Source organism: Hesperophylax consimilis, chromosome 24, assembly GCF_061612785.1.
Source record: "Hesperophylax consimilis isolate HC1 chromosome 24, BYU_Hcon_1.0, whole genome shotgun sequence".
NCBI lineage: Eukaryota > Metazoa > Arthropoda > Insecta > Trichoptera > Limnephilidae > Hesperophylax > Hesperophylax consimilis.
Window position 1 is genome coordinate 20,180,589 of NC_142859.1, and position 21,212 is coordinate 20,201,800.

A 21,212-nucleotide genomic window follows, 5' to 3' on the forward strand; every position below is an offset into this window, starting at 1 on the left:
CTTTCCTTTTCGTCATATTCTTCCCCTCTTCTATTGAGACGGATTGGGAGCAGTTTTGATTTTCTGTTTCATATCACAAAGCGTGACATATTTTTTATAAGATTATATAAACAAGCAGTAGGAAAACAATGTGACAATTATTTTTTTGTAATGAGCACACTTGCCTGACGATGAAAACTGCAAAGCTGTAAAATATTGGCTGAATAAATCATTTATTGGCATTCGAGGCTCTCGACTAGCAAGCTGGAGGACGTGAGTTCAAATCCCGGCGTGCGCAAGTAAATTTTATAAATTTGTATTATATCACAATTACTCATTTAAAATAATGTATGTAGTATATTTACGGCATGTTGTATAGTGGAAGATACTCTCAGTTTCGCCCTAGTGTATGACGAAAATTCAAATTGAAGCATTGCTTGAAATGGCTTTGGCCAGGTTTGGTGACCAGATCTGAACTGCCAAGTACTTTCCCACATGCATCTTCTCCATCCTATTCCCCTCTTAACTACCTTCAGCCTCACAACATACCCCGAATGGGGATGAAATAGTCTTACTGGCTCCAGAAAAAAAATGTAATCTTCAATAGTTTTTACATTTCCATCAAGTATTTTAGTAATTCAATAAAGAACTTCTAAAGTGGTTAGCCCACAAGTCCAGGATATTGTGAGAAATCTTCCATAAACTGCAGACTAAAAAACTCAACTGAAACATTTGCTTGTAAAATTCTGATTCATAAAAAATGTATGAATGCATTTAGCCAAGCCCCGGTGACCGTTAGACGTGCCGCCCCACGACAGACAGACGTTAACCGTTACAGGCGATGGTAGCGGCATTAGCCAGGCTGGGCCAGACTGGGCTAGACTGGGCCAGACTGGGCCAGACTGGGCCAGACGGGGACTCGGGCCGGGTAGAAGCGTGGCGCCAACAAGTCGCGCTCTTGGAACAACAAGGTTGTATCTGCCATTTTTCACTAACTTCAGTCCAATTTATTTATTTGTAAAAATTTTAATTTTTTTTCCTGTTCGAGGATTTTTTATATGTTTTATTAAGTGATTGATTCACTTGAAAGAACTTTTTTAACATTAACTCCACACAGGAGGCCCTAAGGAAAACAACCTCTCTCGGGATCCTTGTCATCTTTGGGGATGCTTCTCGAAGTTCAGGGAAGGATTAAGGTTTGAAGGTTGGGTAGGAATCTAGGAGTCCAGTGTGTTCAGGAGTAACGGATGTATAAATCCATTCCTTCCACTACGGTCGAAAGAGTACGGCTGGAAAGTTCAAAGGGTCTCTCTCAATCGGTCCCCCCAATCCAACCCGCTAAGCAGCCTCCTCATCCGCTGGTAGGCAGACGCGTTAGCTACCTGGACCTAGACATACCTCACCTTTATGAAACCAGGCACCACTGCTAAATCACCAAACGTAATTAACCACTTTGGGTGACCTATAGCAGAGGTATTGGTTATCGAATTAATAGTTCCCGGGACGGCGGTACCAATGTCCGCCTCCCAAATGTCTTCTGATCTTTGCCTTTTTTTGGGCTTCTTTTTTTTCTGTGTCTTTAACCATTATTTACTCACAACAGTGAAGAAAGCGCTGGGTCCCCTCAAATACCAGTGGTTTGAAAACGGGAAATCGATGCTTAAGGTGTGAATTTTATAAAATTTTATATTTAAAGTACGCTTGAAATTTAAGATATAGTTAATATTGACCGGTCGGTGGCTGAGTTGACATCGCGTTTGGGTCCTACCCAGGCGTAGTGTATTCAATTCCTCGGCTGGTTAAGTCCTCCATCACAACACAAGCAACATTTTCCGCTTACTGTGGTGGTAGAAGGAGATTTTCAAATATTGTCAGGTTATTCGTAAACCGGGAATTTTTGTCTTTCTTTTAAAAATAAATTAATTTTCTTTAAGATTTTCAGAACCTCCTAAGCAAATAAAGTGGCATTATAAAAAAAACCAAAACTCGCCACTCTAAAAATCAGCTTAACTCGTAGCAACGGGGTTTCATCTGATTGTTTTTATAATTTTTTTGGCTAAATGTCAATTTATTTTTAACTCTAAACAAAATATTTGGTTACAATAAATTCTGCCCATTCACTCTTTCATAAATGTATATTTTTTATTTATTTTCTCGAACACAATTCAAATAGAACCATGTGGCTCCAAAAATATTTTATCCATAGCATATTCGCAAATAGAACTTTATTGCGTAATTATCTTTGATTTTAAAGAGATAAAATTATAATCAACTTGGAAAAAAAGTAAATTTTGTCCAAAATATCAGATAGAACCCTGTTGTCCCCGGGGCACAAAGTATAGATTTTTCCCCGCTACGTCATGCGCTCCCGATACTTTGCGATTTGAAAAAACACGTTGTTCGCAATAACGTCCTCGATTTTTGCTTTCGATGAGTCTAACGTGGAAAATAACCTCTATTGCAAGGTCAATTTATTTTTTAAATCACATAAATGATCATAAGGAAATCATTTATATTAGTTGATGTGAGTGGTATAAGTGATGTTTCAGTGAGGTTTGCCCCGATGATTGCCGACCTCCGATAGAAGATGGCAACATAAGGAGAAAGGGTAGACAAAGTTGGAAAGAATAATTGTTCATCATTTTAAAAAATTTGCTGTGTTGTAAAAAAATGTATATCTATCTATATAAAAATCACGAATCACTGATGATATTTTGTGAATGTGTATGGTTGGTTCCAACATGAAATATAGGATAGTTTTGGACTCAATAGGTAGATCTGTTGTCGAGATCCAAAAAAAAACAAATTCTACGATTTTTTTTTCAGATTTATCACCCAACCAAATTACATACAATCATAAATTTTACATCCCTACTTAGAAGGCGGTCTGTGGCAAGAAAACATCTTATATTATAAAATGCATTCCAAATGGTTGAGTTCAATTCTAACTGGTTTCTGAACTTAGTATATAAAAATTCAGCCTGCATATGTTTGTGCTCGCAAAACTTGAAAAGTAGTCCACCGATATGGCTAAAAATTTCAAAGTGTGTTGTTATTAGTAAATATATAAATAAAATGTAAATGTTCGTTTGTTCAAAATCTTAAATCTCTGAAAGTTTTTCGCCCATTGCTTTGAAATTTTGACATAACGTTGCATTTGAATAAGCAGTTGTTTTTATATACTATATTATTTATCTGTACAGACAGACTGAGCTACAGTAAAGCGTGGCGGGGTACAGCTAGTATAAAATATATACAAAAATATATTTATGTCTAAATTTTCTTTTTGGAGATATAGCTTATTGCTAATATACGGGCATAAAGACGAAAGAAACACATGAATTTAAATCCACATTAGCTAAAAATCACCGACATGCTCACTGACATGTTTTACTAAATGAAATATTGCGTGAGTTGGTATTTTCGTGTTTCAAGTGAACGAACAGAAATTAAAAAAAATAATATTCCTTGCTATACGCTATTCTATAAAATGTTTTTTTCCAAGAACCTCAATTTCTCCAAAACGCAACTCATATTTTATTCAAATATAATATTTAACTAACTTTCCTTAAAATTTACACAATATAAAATAATCATTCTCTTGATTAATTCATTCTCAGCATTTTTACAACAATTATTAAACAAAATACAGTCGGCATGAGACCTTGGTAAAGTAAAAAAAAATCCCTACTTATACATACAGACTGTAAAATAATATTTATTTTTGGAATAACTTGATGAAATGAGTAAAACCACAAATTGAAACATTTAATTTTTGAAGACAATATATAACGAATGATTCGATCGTATCCAGGACTTGAACTCAGGACCTTCGCCTTGCCGGGGCGCTTCTCTGCCAACTAAGCTAATGAGACCCTACTTCCTTCGGTAAATCATCATCGAAGATATGAAAAGGCAAAGAAGAGCGATATCCGTTAGAGCAGGTAAGCTGTCGAGGCGTTTTCACTTTTGCAGTACAAACGTGAAATAGATACGTTTCAACGCATTCTGCACTTCGTTGTACACCTCAGAACTGTGGGTGGACTACACTGCATCCCAATGGCATAAGCTAAAAGTCGCTTACAATAATGCTTATCGCCAACTATTCCTCCTACCGAGATACTGCAGAGCTACGGAAAGGTTCCTGGAGGGACGAGTACACTCTTTCAAAGCGCTTCTCCGCCATCACATGGGAAGCTTATGGCGCAGACTACGTCAATCAAGTAACAAATCATCACCGCCATGGTTGCCTGGATGGAATCCCATCTGATGGCCCTCTGGAGACGGGAGATGTGCAAACATCGCCCATAAACGTCTGCTTACACACATTTTTGTCTTTGTATTTTATGTTTTTTCACTTAAATTCCTTCATTTTTGTGTCTGTCGGAATCACTTTATTATTATTTTTATTACTAATTATGTATATTATTTCAAAAATGGAATGTATTGCATTGCACTACCTCTACATACATTCTGGAATAAATTCTTATAATTATTATTATAAAAAGGAGCAAACCATTTAACCTAAATGGTTCCCGGGATGGTGGTACCCATACCCGCCTTCCAAATACGGTCATATATAATTTAAAAGCTCTAACGCCACAAGGATCTCATTTCTAGACAATTTAATTTACTTTCATTCCTTCGTTTTATGGTTTAAAATTATTTAAAAAAAAAACGAAAAAAGCCCAGTGACCTACATGAACAACTTACAAAATAAAATACTTTATTTCAACCAAAATCCAATTCTTTCGTAAAACTTTCCACAGCCAATCGTAATAGCATTATAAAGATACCATACTAAATCACCAGCCGTTACTGCAAATCGTCCGTACTATAAACTTAACTTATTACGATACAGAAATACAGGAAATAAGAGGGGATGAACAGAACCTCCTTGTGTCTCACGGGGTAGTAAATCCACACTAGGGATGGGCTCGCATTGGACGGGGTAGATTGAGATTGAGAACGAGAGGATACTGCTAACGAAATTTCAGGGTGAAACTAATCGTTATCAACCCCTAAAGCGATTGATGTTTTTCTACATGATTAATAAAAAAAATCTTTAAGATGTAATGCCGGAAAGTTATGTAGAATGTTTTTAGTATGGTGAAATACTTCAAAATTTAATAAATACTGTAATTATCACCTTCGTGGTGAAAGATCTCCGATATTTGGTGACTGGATCTAAATACAATACAACATATGCCTCCTAATCTACAAAATCCAAAATGGACTTATACACACAAACACAACATTTAAGCAAACGTCACAAGTACACGAACATTATACTAGGCAACATAACAAATTGTACACACATGCTGTAAGGACTGAAAGTGGCAAAAGAGGCATTGGCCACGAGGGTGTACAAATATACAATCTCCTTCCAGATAAACTTAAAACGGAGAGTATAAATGTATTAAAAAAAACCTTTTTAATCTTAGGTTATTAGAACAATATTAGAAAACTACTTATTTAATGTTTTATATTTAAGTTAAGAAAATGAAATGTAAATTTCTTTTAACTTAATAAATAAATAAAAAATAAAAAAAATATCCTGGTTCTTTTCTCTTCCCCATCTCCTTAATTTCTCCACTTCCTTCAGCCTCACAACATACGCCATTTCAAGTAGTCTCACTGCTTTTAGAGAGTTGTAACTATCTTCTACTGCGGTATTCGCAGAAATGCATGCAATATTATATATTAAAATAACTGTTTATTAACAAAACATTAATTAACCACGAAAATTGTAGCAATGATGACGAATTAATTTGACACACAGGGTAACAGGCCCTTGGGGAAATTATTTCCCTAAAGGCCTCCTGTGAGAAGTAAATCTTAAAAAAATATATATTAAAATGGTTATACTCAATCGTCATCTCGAAAAATTTTTAACCTCAGGCTTCATCCTGGAATAATACGTCAAAACTGCAGATTTTGAAGCCAGCATCTTCACGCCTTCCACTAATCTCTTATTTTTTTAAAGGAATGAAGGTAGCGGATTCAATTCTCGTCGGCGGCATTTATTTTTTCTCGAAAGATTTTTTCAATCTGTATGGGTGTTTCAGGATAATAATTATTTCATGAAATCATTTTTTATCCTTTGTGCTTTGCATAAAAATCTTGTCGTGTAAATATAAAAATATCTCAAAAAATGTATATATTATTGTAGTGACACCATGTTTCACACGTATACAGGCCGGTACAGAATACGTTCATCAATTTTTTTTTTTAAATTATTGCTGTATTTCAAAATCTGCGGGCAATCACATTAGACACTATGTCGAGACTTCTCCTTTGTCGTTCGATATCGTAATTGTCCGATAGTTCTTGATTAACAATGTGCCTCAAGTATTTTGCATTCGTACATGTATTTATTCCTGTCTCGTTAAGTTGTACGGGGAACATCTTAACAATCTTCGTTCTTTAGTGTTACTTGGTTTAGTATCCAGTTCTCCATTTCACACAAAAAGAATTAAAAAAACGTGATATTCTACCAACGCCATCATCATCTAGCAAAAAAACAGGACAAAATAATGTAAAATTCTTGCATAATGTGGGAACGCTATGTTCAAATGAAAAAAATAAAGCGCATGTAAGAAATTTGAATAACTTGCATATTCATATATATTTTCTGGCGCACAAATTTATGAAAATTTAGAAAATGTTAACCACTTGTTTTTTGTGTTTTGTCCCCCAAAAAATCAAATTTTCTTGGTCGTATGTAGACAAAGCTATGATTAAAAAAAAACAGAAAATACAGATTATTGGTTTATTATCTCATTGTGTTACTTTCTCAAACATGTTGTATATAAATGAACTGTAATTATTTTTATTTTCATGGCTGATACATTCTTTGGAGAGTCCTGACGGCGCACAAGAATCTTCTCACGTAGTCTCGAACATCTCATCATGTCATCATGGTGTTAGCCTCCAGATCCACATCTTCCAGCAATCTTAGTTTCCTCCACCAATCCTTCAATTACATGATAGCCAAACACGGCAAGTTGGGAGAGAAGTATCACTAGCTTTGACGGGCAACCCATCTATTAGAAGATAAGTCTGATTTCAAATCCCTGATAGAAGGCTGCCGTACCAGTAATAACTGACTTGCGACTGGTGGTCAAACTGACATCAGCAAGATTCTAGAAAGACACCCACAGACAACCATTTGGTTTTGCCATTGTACTGGCGTGTGAAAGGTTATTTATTTTTTTAATATCAACGGTATAAAATATACCATATACAGTAAATTATAAACAGTGACATTGAAAATATACAATTAACAGAAATTTTAGATGGATATAAAAAGTTAGAGATACAAGTACATGCAAAATTTTTAGGGAGACTAGGTTAGATTAGTATTGATTGAAATGTATGATAGTGATACATGATATAATATATTACAATAGCTAAAATGTATGCATTTATTTTCAGGTTTTGGTTGAAAGTAGGTAAGTGCCAATCAAGCTGTTGGTTCAGGCAGTTCATTTTATATACATATTTATACTTTTTGCGTAAGTATGAGTAGACTTAAATTGTATTGGTCATGATTTAAAAGATATGATATTAAAGCCTTTTTGTACCTAGCTTCTTTGCAGTTAAACAGATCCGCTACATCTGGTTATAGGTTATATAAACCACCGAATTATAATTTTGCACCATGGCCAAAATGGGGTGTAAAAAATTCAAAATTTTGTGTTTGGAGATATAATATTCAAACAACAGAACACATCGTAGAAGAATTGTGCCCATCATGTTTTTAACAGGCTGAATATACTAAATAACCTCAGAATTCTACTTTGAGCCTCACCAACTCTCATAAGGAGAATCATGGCAGAACGGATAGCTTTGATGAAAGCTATACTGTGATAGGAGAGTATACTAGTAGGAGTAAAACACTTGTTGGTCCTTCTGACTATTTTTTTATAAATAATCCTCTTCGGTAGTCAGCTATTTTTCATCCTTGCTACATGTCGTTTCCAGTGCCGTCATACCAACTTCATGAAAGTTGTTTTAGACTGCTCTTCAAACAATTTTGATAAAATTCGCGTTGCCAGTATTTTATAAGCTCTACGGGTAATGTTTCGATGAATTTATAAACTTCGTTATTGCAGATTTAACGCATTGTTTTACAAATATGCTGACCCAAATTTTCCATTGCTTTTACGAATTTTATCGAAATTTAGAGGCCTAAACCCTTGTGTTGTAATAAGTCAGAGAATGAAAGTGGGCTTAAATTTTTTTGTTCAAATTCCACAACATCATATTATTGCAGTTCACAATCGAGTGCTGATAACAACCAACATGTATAGCAGTGAGGCAAGGTACTGGTATATAAAGGATGATATTAAGCTGAATACTGTAGAAATGAGATCCCCGGGACGTATGCGTGGTGAAACCATGTTTGATCGTGTTACAAATACAGTTCAACATATATTGCAAGGCTGTAGAAAGCGTTAGTGAATAATATTAGAAAGGCGACACTTTGATTTTCTGAACATGCGGAGATCAAATAATACAACAAAGTAATTCATTTGCTTGTGACTACTGTTATGTTACTGTTATGTTAATCTAAAGGCATAATACATAATACAATTATTTATTTATAATGAAGGTACACAACAGACAATATTAGGTGTATAACAGACAATAATGAGTGTGACAACATTATGTAAAAATTAAACATTTAGCATGTGAACAAAAACAACAATGGACGATAAAGTATGGGTCAAGGGAAATGAAGCGAAAACCAAAATTCTTGAGGTTCTCGCTAAATATGTCCGGAATTTCGCCAGAAGAGTAGGGAGAAGGTTAAGTTGGTTCTTTGGAAAGGAATATGGAAAGTTTCAAAGTTTCTTAGTAGACAGTGACTAATTTTGATTTTTATTGTGGCCAAGAGGAAAGATTCTACGTTATTTATATTTTTGAAAAGAAATTTGATGTCGTAATAGAAGAGTTCCTATACGAGACGACGCATGAATGCGACTAAAGCAAGGAGTGTGTAACAAAACAAAGTTGTATGACGATGTATCCACTGTGCCCACCCTTTAGTTAGTTTTAGTAACTTACTTTCTACGACTTTAATTCATTGAGTTTTTATTCCAGGAGGAATTATTGACGAATGGAAAACTGCTTGGTGGATAGTTAGTTAGATTAAAAAAAAAAGTGATTTCTATACGATTTTTACAATATTACAGGTTTCTGAGGGCTTACAGACGTACAGCCCTGCGTTGTTATGTAGGTCTACCAGGATTAAATAAGGGATGAAGGGATGGGGGAGCGTTGGATTAAACTAAAAGTAGTTAACGGCCACCGAGTAATTACCATTGTCGAAAAAGTTACCGCAGAAGAGGGTCGCTGAAGTAGCCATCAAAACTTTTGGTATTGTGGAGATCGAGCGATGTTTTTGTTTTGAAGAATTAAATCCTGTTTTGTTTATTTAGCAATACTTACCCTTATCCAGAAATCTTAAATTTAACTAAGGTTACGAGTATTTACGAATTGCTGCAATAAACGAATCACCTTATAAAATCTTTTAAGTATCTTGATATAATTTTTAAAAACTTTTTTCTTCATTAAATCCTAGTCACTAACTACAGAAATATGATAGAACTAGCAAAGACCCATCAAAAATCACGGAATAGTCTTAATTCTTTACACGTCAGTTAAATGTTTTTAAATGATAAATAAATAAAAAAAATCTCTTACGATAATATTGACTGATCGTTGTGAAACATTTTATATCGACCATTTGGTTTTCGTCTGTCTGTAAATTTGTTTGTTACGTTCCGGTTACGGTTCAAGATGATGGCAGTGTTGAATTTGCATGATCGCGGTTCTTACTACGAGCTACCGGCCAGAAGAAAGTCTGATAAGAATTGTCAATGAGATAGTGACATTTCTTCTTTGCTTAATTCCTTTTTGAAATTAAAAAAAGTCACTTAAAACACACGGTTTATAATTAAGTAGATACTTATTTCAGTACCTACTTACAAATCTTATGATTGCTAAGGAAATTTTAGTTTTGATTCATTAAAGAGAAAATTAGAAACATACTTTAAGAGATGCGAGGTCTACTGTTCGCAAAACTACTAGTACTATTGGTATGTACTATATCGCTTTTCTGCATTTTTCAGTTTAACTTTTGAAAATGACACTTAAATTCTGAGCAAATTTGAGTTCATTGAACCAGATTTCAAGAACGCACAGCACGGAAAATCGAAATTAGCATGCTTAATTACATAAATAATAATACATATTAATGCGTGATCGCTAGTGACGTTATGTAGTTTGCTCATATATTACATACGGTAAATGAACTTATAAAATGGATAAATAAGGTTGTTAAAAAAATTAAAATAACAAATTTCTAGTTCAGAAAAGATTTCCATAAGAAATTAACGACTAAATTAATTCTTGGTTAACGACTTTTCTAAAGAAAATCATAGACAAAGTACAGATATACGGAAGAAACCGTCAAAAGTATTGTCGCATTCGATGTTTTTTTTATGGCCACGGGGATATCTCTGCCGTTCCTCATAAATATGCAAAAGTTCCATTATCGAATTGTCAACTTTTGCTGCAACTTATTTGACGAAAAAGAAATGGGACTGTAATATGATGTTTGGAAAATAAAATAATAACTTTCGTGAAGATACTTTTTACAAAAGTTGTACAGTATGCTGAGTCAAATTTCATAGAAAACTTGTTGTATTTTTTTTCTCATTTCTTAAATCCACAGTTGTTATTATTGTTTTACAGTACCTACCTACCTACTTATATATTTCACATAAAATAAAATAACGAACTCACGTGAACATATAAAGGCGTATTATTTTTAAGGAATAATTATTAGCCTGAAACAACTGTAGATATAAATTAAAAAAACCTTTTGAGAAAAATACATGCCGCCGACGGGAATCGAACCCATAGCCTTCTGATTGTCAGTCAGGTGGTCTACCAATTGCGCTACATCGCGTTCAAAGGGCGCCAAATTATTCAACATGTACTGGTACAGAAGGCTGCAGGTTCAATTCCCGTCGGCGGCACGAATTTTTTTTCAGAAGATTTTTAAATTTATATAAGCATTTCAGGCTAATAATTATTACTTAAAAATAATACGTAATTTTATGATATTTATAAAAAACCTGGTTTTTTAAACATTAGTTTATCATTAAAAATAATAAAATATTGTGGCTAATTTATAGGAATAATATTAATATTTTTTGTTCAGGAATGAGATAAAATTATAATATATAAAAGAATTATTCTAGTATCTTGAACAAAAGCTGATTCTGAAAATATAAGCTTAATTATTTATTATTATTCATAGACTTGAAAAATCGTCATTTTAGAACGATTAAAGCAAACTCCTTTATTGGTACGACTGAAGCTGTTGATGTTGACCTCACCCTTCAAGGAAATTAGTCCACAAGTCAACATTTCAGTGTGGTTTTGTGTAAATATTTAGCCAATAAAACTCAGGTTTTGTTGGTAAATTAAAATATTTCATTGCTGTTGTTTCGCATTGTTGATGGAATCGAAACCTAATTTAGGTCGTCAATAATTAAAACCCATGTGAGGAATTTCTTGAAATAAAAGCTTCTAAGTCATAATATCATCTTATTACTTATGTAAAGTTAAAGTTTGCTATAAAAATGCCATTTTTAAATATGTACGGTACGTTTCAGACTGTTTGGGGTTATGATCATGTCATATTTGACATTTTCTTTGCAATAATTTCGATTGTATTCTTTAATTGTTTTCAACATGAAGGGATTTTAGTATACTTGACCTACCTACCAATGGACAATGGACAATATCAGCGGGAACATAATACGTCAATCGGTTTAATTGTTGGCAGATGAATAATTTAAATGCATTAAAGATCGACGATTAACTTCATTAATTCATTTAAGATATATTTCCAGCTAACAATAAAACTAATTTTAAAAATGACCTAATATAATAGAACTTCCTCCTTCTTCTGGCGCTTGTAAAATTAGATTGTTAAAGTTAATTTTAGTTATAAATTTCTACGTATTTAAATATATATTTCATTAATACAGTAGTTATAGGCCTTAATCTTAAGTCTCTAGATATAAGTCTCAGGCGTAAGTCACTAGATTTAAGTCAGTAGTTCTATTATTAACTATTCAAGAAATGTATTTGTACAGCGCCCTTGAGGTGATTTCTCACAAAAACGGCGCTATATAAATTAGCCATATATTATTATTTAATATCGTTTGTCGTCATGATTAGTGCATTGTAAATACCAGTATGCTGTTTAGACTTAATACGATGAATTGTTTATCAAATGTGGTTTTTTTATTCATGCACTTTAGTACTGTTTTTGTAAACAGAAGTGATGAGATATTAACCTTGTTACCTGTCTAGTGTTCTTCAATATTAAAAGCGGTTATACATAATAATAAAGAACGTCTGAACTCCCGACGCCGCCATACAATATACAGTGATTTTGGTGCGATTTAGGGAGACAAAAAAAAATAAACAATTTGAATTTTTTTAACGGTATAACTTACCAAAACAATAAAAAATATACAATGGTATATCAGTTAAAAGCTCATTTTTGATAAAAAAGGAAATTGAGTTACTTTTTATAAATTAAGTGTTTAATTAAATTACTTGTAGATACTATTGATGTAGTTTCGACCATCTTTTAATTCTCGTTTGTAAAATTCTTTGAAAATTTGTTTAGAAAAAAATATTAATCTTTTAACGCTTTATTTACGAGAAAGATAAAAAAACTTGTAGATGGGTAAACAGGACTATTCGAATGATGTGCCAAGGCGTCATGAAATTTGCACCCCCAAATTTCTAGGTCAATGCAACATTTTTCAAATATAACGCAATTTCAACCTCGAATATATCACTGACAACATTAAAAAAGAGGCAAGACTTCACATTACTTGTGTCATAATTTTGAAAAAGTATTGGTTAGATAATTTTAAAAAATGTTAAAAATGCAAGGAGAAAAATGAAATATTGTTAATTGATTAAAAAAATATATCGAATGAATTGACAAATTTCATAACAAACTTTCAGTAAAGCGCGAATATGCTATGAAGAAGTCAGAACACGTGTTCTTAAAAATAATGATATTTCAAGCCAACCTGCGTGAACACGTATTGAGATGTATTCTGAATGACTAATATTTAATTAGTAAATGGTCATGCAGTCACATTTTTAACATTATTTTGATAAAATATAGCTGTACTCGTATTTCTGTATTTCTCCGTGTGGGTCGAATCCATAATATATAATATGTTACTGATTTCACCCACAATAGTCTAAACTACACAATTTTTTGATGTTTAAAACAATTTTTTTACTCAACATTAACGAATCACCAATCATGTTCCCTGACTTATAACATAAATTTACAACAACAAACAATAAAAATTCCTGTGTTATAAAAAAATGTGAAAACAATTCGCACAGATTGAACAAACACTGAAATCATTTATAAAAATACAGTGGTTGGATTTGAACCTAGAAACGCGTTAAATAATGAAACGAAACGATCCAATTCGGGTTCGAGAGGACTGACAATAGATTTAGCTACTTAACTGAAATAGTTACTTCTGTACGTACGTAGTTACATTTGGTATCTATGCAGTACGTTTAGTAGAGTCAATTTGTATTCTCAAAGCGAAACATGCTACAATGGGTTACTTTGGGCTGATGTTTTGCACCTTGAAAATGTAACAGAACTTGATATTTAATGTTATTATGCTTTTTAAAGATCTTTTTAGATTTGTTGCAATTATTTATTTGGTAATGGACAGGTAACCAGCTACGAGCTTCTTTATTTAATAACTTATCTAAATTGTTGATGGATGAATATTAGATTGCATCTGATTTCCATTATGCACTACACATGTATAAATTGCAGGGGTAGGCACAAGGGATGGTCTCCATCTTGGCACAAACTCCTCGCTTCATTCACATTAAAATACTCTTATGTTGACATGATCCGACTTTTATTAAGATAAAAGAGAATTAGAATCACTTTTACGTGCCATGGATTCATGGAAGTTAAAATTTAATCACCTAACCCCATTTTACAATATAGGACCGCATGCAGTGAACTTCTACCGGGGGTAATGACGTCATACAGGTTGCAGGTGGATTTATATAGGCCAGGGATGCTGCGGATTACTGAATAGGTGAACTGCTTTGCGAATAATATCATTGGAGCGTTTATCACTTCACGACACAGGACATCAAGGATTACGTTACTGAAGGTCCTTTGTTTTCATGTTGAACATATGGCCGTTTCCTCGGGAATGAGGTTTTCTGTGTTTTTCCTTATTTCTAAAAGCGAATGCGGAGTAATTTCAAAAACAAGCCACAGCCAACACTTTCCCATTCCTCACACAACACAAACAGACTATCTTGCTCCACCTACTGTCTTAATATAATGCAATCTTCTGAATAGATAAAAATGTAAATTTTTATTTTTATTTTTTTTAAAGAAAGACAAACTTTCCCGGGTTACGAATAACCTGACAATATTTGAAAATCTCCTACTACCACCACAGTGAGCGGAAAATGTTGCTTGTTTTGTGATGGAGGACTTAGCCAGCCGAGGAATTGAACACACTACGCCTGGGTTGGACCCAAATACGATGTCAACTCGGCCACCGACCGGTCAAATGTTCGTCAAATTCGAATAAACGTGTGTTTTATAAATGAATTACTTCATATAGATGTCACCTGTGACAGGTACAACTTGTTTTTTTTTAAATATCACCATCTATTGGACATTAAAGAAGCATGGACTATTGTTTCTCTATCTGCACAGACAGACTCAGCCACAGCGACGTTTGGCGGGATATAGCTAGTATAAATATTAGTAAATTAAAAACACCACAAAAAAAACGTTTTTTGGGTTGAACATATTATTTATAAACTAATTTGTATTCCATATGTATTTTATATATCATAAATTGGACAAAATTATTATTTTTAAATAATCTGATTATATTATAGCATTATTATCTTAATGACTGTACAGTTAGGGATTGTTGTTTAACGGAAGTGGTGCCATCTGTTATTTCCAAAAAGAACAGTGGAAGGCAGTGGGTACCTGCTAGTTAATTCACATATAATTGCCAAATTCTAAAATCTTAAAAATCGAATTATTCAATGGCCTATATTTCATAACTTCAGAAACTAATAAATAAAATAGCACATATTCTCACAAGATATGTGTTATATCTTTAGATAGAAAAAATATTTGTTAAGTTTCTTTGGGTATATTGGCCTCAAAATCAAATTGAATTTTGTATAAAAATAGCTGATCAGCTGTTCTTGTAATTCTTTGGAGAAGAAGAAAAAACCTTTTTAAATGCAAGTTTATAATTAATTTTCATTGCCTTTCACAGTATGTGCTTAATTTGCACGTAACTTCTTCACGTTCCTAAGACTTGTAGATTGTCCCATTTCCAATTTGCCTTATTTGATTAAAACAATTTAACCCAGAACATTAATCTAGTTTGCCACGAAACTGCATAGCGCACATTGTGGATTTAATAACAGTGTTCGCGAAACAGGCAAAGACATGTTTATTAACACTAATTAACTGTTAAAGCTTTGACAATTTATTGTTTATTTTATAATTGTATATTTACTAGAAGACGTGTACCCGGAATTGGTCGGGTTCGAGGATGGTTTGGAGTAGAGTTTGGAGGTTGTGAATTCTAGAAACTAGGTGTAGTTTTAGAGCGGGAGCACACAGAGAGCGGTCAGAGTTCTGCGTTCTAGTGACCGTTGACCGCTCAAGAGTTCCAAAGCACACAAGCGGCGTTCAAATTCTCGCGTTCTAGTTTCGTTTGGGTCTTTGCATATGCAACATGTCACTAGAAAGTTCATCATCCGATGAAAAATTATTGCTCTTGTGGAGCTTAGCAGCTTCTAAAAAGAAAAGGAAGTATTGGGTGCTCCCAATCAACACAACGTGAGAAGAACAAGGCGAATTTACTAGTATTTTTCAGGATTTACTTAAAGATGAACAACGATTCTATATTTATTTTCGAATGTCGATTAATAGTTTTAATGAATTGTATAACATCATGCAACCCGATATCGAAAAACAAAATACTAACTGGAGGAACTGTGTTTCATCAAAAGAAAGGCTGGCTGTATTTTTAAGGTATGTATTTATTTATTAAGGATATGAAAATACATTAGAATATTTAGGAATAATAACAAAATATACGAATAAATAATTTACATCACTTAAATCCTATAATAAACTCCTTTCCCTAACCAATTCAATTAACTTTTCCGTGTTTGTAACCTCAGACATCGCGACGTTCTGGCGTTCTCTGCCTCGGCGGGAAAAGAACTCTTAGAACGCGACGTTCCGTTTTGACCGCCGCGGTCTGACTGCCCGCTGTGTGCGTTGTTGTTATAGTATCAGTACATGCTAATGAACGCCGAACGCGGAACTCGGAACTCGGAACTCCTGACCGCTCTCTGTGTGCTCCCGCTCTTAGGGTGGAAATAATATCATCGTTAAGAATTGAAAACTTTTATTTTTACCATGTCTTCCTTAGGCGTTCTCGATTTCTACTACCAATCAATTCCACATCTTACATTTTTCTTATACCCCTTTCCTCGGGCGTCCTCAACTTATTCTACCATTCTCGTCCACGTCATACATTATTCTCATAACTATTCACACTGCGCTGTATTCTCTGCAAACGATTAAAAAAATATATTATCGAGTGAACATCTTTAATAAGTTGGGGTAGGTTAATTTCTCTGATATTTGTGGTTCTATTGCTCTGATTTGACCAAAGTTTTCAAATTTGTTCTAAATTTTGTGCTCTGCAAACGATTCCGAATGTCAACTTTTTTTAAAGTATTGTTTTCATAATCTATCTGCGTAGTTGGGTTTGGTTGATATCTCTATATCTCAGGTTTTATAGCTCTGATTCAAAGTTTTCGGATTCTAAGTTTTGTGCTCTGCAAACGATTCCTTCCTCTCCCTACTACCTTCAACTTCAATTGTGTATTGCGTGCTCCAGATGATCGAGAGCTGTTGGGACTCTTGTGCGGTTCTTATAAAAATAAATTCAAACAACAGAACACATCGAAGAAAAACCTTCCCTTCAAGAGATTTCTAGGGGTCTTATAAATGCTGAAGCAAGTTTGTCCTGACGCTGTCGACTAGTTGGATAACCTCAGCTGTTAAGATTTTCTGAATTGATATCTAACAGAAAACGTCTTACAAAATCATTGAATCGCTAACAATGTAAACAACAAATTCATTTATCTCCATCAGTATTTTAAAGATACGTCTTTAAGCGACAGCTAATGATCCAACCCTCTTCAATTGCGAAGGGTTTTGTCTAAAGTATGAAGTGTTTAAATATTTGGAAACGCTCGAACAATGAAACCTTCCCACAAGAGACATAAAGCCCTCCCACCCTTGCTGCCACTACCCCTAATAGAGCTAATCTAGCGCGGGTGAATTAGTGGGAATATTTTATTAGACGGTTCAATACAGATATATTCCATAAATACGCTTTTTTTAATTTAAAATAATGTTATTGATCATTTTCTGCTTCAGACATATTATATGTAACTATTACATTTTTGATATGATGTACATTACACATGCCAATGAAATTCGGCGTCTTTGTTTAAACATACTTTTAATTAATATTTGTTTTGCTCATCAGGTTTCTTTCGTTATAATAATAACAACGAAATTAAGGTTCTTTTTTTATATAACCTTAACTAACTCAAGGGTGTTTTAAATTTCAGCATAAATAAAAGAGTCGGTACTTTCAAATACAAAAAACAACAGAAAAATTAGCCAAACAAAAGTTGTTCACAAAACTTCAAGAAATATATCGCTGGTTTTGCGTGGTTAATGCGATATTCTTTATATTGTATATATTTTTTTCGCTAATAACCAATAATAGCTTAAATAAATGAACTGGTTACAATGATCGTACTATTTAATACTGTGAGAATTTAATTATTCTGTGGGCATTTATAATATAATATCTATAACGTAAAGAACTTATCTGCATTTTCTACTTTTCCGAGGATAGTTTTGATTTTACGCAAGTATTTGCTTAAACACGTTATCCTGTCTGGCACATGATTGCAAATATTTTACGTGACTGCTGTATGGATCGATTTCATCGTTGTTTCAAATTTGTACAAGGGACAGACGAGTTCTGGCGACGTCACCATGTTGGTAATTTTCACAAACTTGTACTCAAACTAATAATATTATGTACTAACTAATAATATTATGTACTAACTAATAATATGTTGTAGTAATAGTTATAATACTGAAATATTGCGTCATAATAATCTACAAAGATAGTATTGAAGAACTTACCGATAATGAACGTAAATAAAACAAATCGTCTTGTCTTTTATATTTTAATATTCAAAATTAAGTGTGAAAGCTCCACAGCTCATGGTGGGATTTTAATAGAAACGCCATTTCTCTTCATATTTTGATTATAATAATTCGTTTACATATTATAAATATCGTTTTCTTTACTTGATTTTTTTTTTGGGTACTTGTCCAAGTTTGGAAAATTTTTAAAAATAACTTTTTTTTTAACTAATTAACTTAACCTAACATCATTTTGGGGCACTCTTTTTTATGTAATACTAGCGCACACCCGTAAAAAATCACAGGATAGGAAGCTGAAAGTATTTATAGAAAAAAAAAATTACTCAGGATCATTGCTTTATCTTAAAACGTTCCTAAATTTACCTTTCGAATATACAACGTAAATAAACTTGAATAATTACGACATTTGTCAAAAATTTTTAAAAAAAGATGAATTTTTTTAACCTTAATATATATTTATTAGTTTTACGTAACAAAAAAGTAAGCACTTTTTTTAAATAAATTATTTTCCTTTTATGATAATCATTTTCTAATTCTAATAAATTATATTTTCTTATTAGCGCCCTATTGGGCTATTAAATAAGAATTATAAATTAAATTGAAAACCGCAGTACAACATAAATAATAAAGATTTAAAAAATAAGATATAAAATACAATATACTAAAGTTATTATCACATTAAGTTTATAGAACCCTTAGAATTTATGTGCGAGTTATACAAAATAAAAAAACATAAATTATAAATACATATAGCATATGTGATCACAATCTGGAAACAGTTGAATCGATCAAAGATTTAGGAATTATATTCGATAACAAACTAGCGTTCAACCAACACATTGAATACATTGTAAGTAAATCAAATAAATTACTTGGTTCTATTATAAGATCAACTAAACTGTTCAAGAATTCTAGTAGCCTAATAATTCTATTCAATTCGTTAATCCGCAACAATGTTAATGGGTCAACAATCTGGAATCCGCATTATATCACACAGGTATCTAGACTTGAATCTGTCCAAAGAAATTTACACGGATTTTGTCTTATCGATCAGGTGTCTACCATCTACTAGACGGTTACGAACAAAGACTTACATATTTCAAATTAGATAGTCTAGTTATAAGACGAAACATAAATGACCTCTTAATGCTTTACAAAATTGTGAATAATCAAGTAGATAGTAACATAGTCCATCAAATCAAGTTACGCTCACTAGAAACCTTAACATATTTTGGACCGAATTTTTTACCAATAACACTGGTTATTTTAATCCTATGTCTAGAATGTCTCGATCATACATCGATATTGCTAAAGCACATGCTTGCATAAATATTTTCGTAAATAATATAATTTTTTTCAAGAGATATCTCCACGATTTCTGCACCTAAAAAAAAATAATATTGTTTGTTGATTTTTGATAGTTTGATATTTTCTATTATATACCTTTTTTAAAAATTACTATGTTTTGTAATTTTAAGCTTTGTATAAAAAAATACTGATATTGTTGTGTTTCCTTCAGTGAATGTGCAAATGTGATTGCTGCAGACACATTAGTCTGGGGACATTTATATTTGTGTGTAAATTTATTTTATACTAACCACAAGAATGTATTTTAAATGTCCTGTTTGTGTCTCAAATAAAATAATGTTAATCATTTTTGCACATGCTTAAGTTACTTACATTAACTAAAGTGCTGGCTTTGAAGGTGTCAAGATTTAAAACGAAAATATCCCATAGCCCAGTCTATATATTCTCACCATAACAGAAATGAAACAAAAAAAATTTTTGGTGAAATAATATGTTCAATATAGTAGGCTTCGAAAGTTGGTCTATATTTAAATTTTTAACTCTAGTATACAGTTATCTGAAGAAGTGAACCTCTTTCACCAAAAATGTTGATTGTTTATCAAAAATAATGCCATCACAAACTTAACCTATGGAAGAACCGCTGTTGTAAAAAATTTAAAAATATATTTTGCACAAAATTACTTGGTGTTTTATTGTGTGGGCAGAAATTAATGTACTACACAGAAATATTGTATCACGTTTTCCCTATCTATTTGATGCAACACCCAGGATAGGCAATACTTCCAAGTCGATCAAATTAATCTGAATAAAGCATGTACCGTCTGCTGAAAGATAGTTTGTTTTGAAGTCTAATCTTTTTGCCTACCCTTGCGGGAAGCAATGCGATGTTTAGTTAGTTAGTTTACCTTAAAAGACACTATTCTATGAACTTACCCAATTACGCCAGTAACACCAAAACCAGCATCTAAAAAAAAGAAATAATATTTTGTGATTAAAATTTTAAATTTGCCTTTTCCTGTCATGTCATTTAAATCTAAAAGCTCGCAAAAACTTAAAAAGATTATGCAGTCAATTATTATTTTAATTGGTGTTTCGGGAAATGGGTCAGACATGCCAACAGCCATGTTGTTTGTATGTGCAATATTAAGTATTAAGAACCCAAACATGCTGAATGATTGTTGCATGCTTTCACGAAAGGGCTCCATGTTTTTTTTATAACTTTCAAAACGAAATTGGCGTACTAAGCGCAAATGGCGTACTTATCTGCGTTTTAGTTAAAATTTAGACCTAATATAACAGACATTCAAAATATTATAAATAACTAACACTACTCATTATGGAAACACTTCAATATGGACGCACTTCATTATGGACACACTTTATTATAGACACACTGCATTATGGACATAAATCAAACAATATTTTTTTATTTAATGGATCAAATTAAACAATATTTTTATTTATATATTTTTTGTGCAAGTGTTTTAAACAGTAATTTCTTGAACTATTA

At 32.8% G+C, this 21,212-nt stretch overlaps 1 protein-coding gene across 4 annotated transcripts in view; it reads right to left on the reverse strand.

Annotated features, from left to right (window-relative positions):
* The window catches only part of nolo (ADAMTS-like no long nerve cord), a 789,822-nt gene that overhangs the window by 611,746 nt on the left and 156,864 nt on the right, over nucleotides 1-21,212 (reverse strand). For 3 of the 4 annotated variants that reach the window (XM_089646553.1, XM_089646550.1, XM_089646551.1), the window contains exon 4: nucleotides 20,636-20,666. The exons of the other annotated variant lie outside the window; for it this stretch is intronic. The gene's annotated coding sequence lies outside the window, so the exon portion shown is untranslated. The remainder of the gene's footprint in view (nucleotides 1-20,635; nucleotides 20,667-21,212) is intronic. 4 annotated transcript variants of the gene reach the window in all.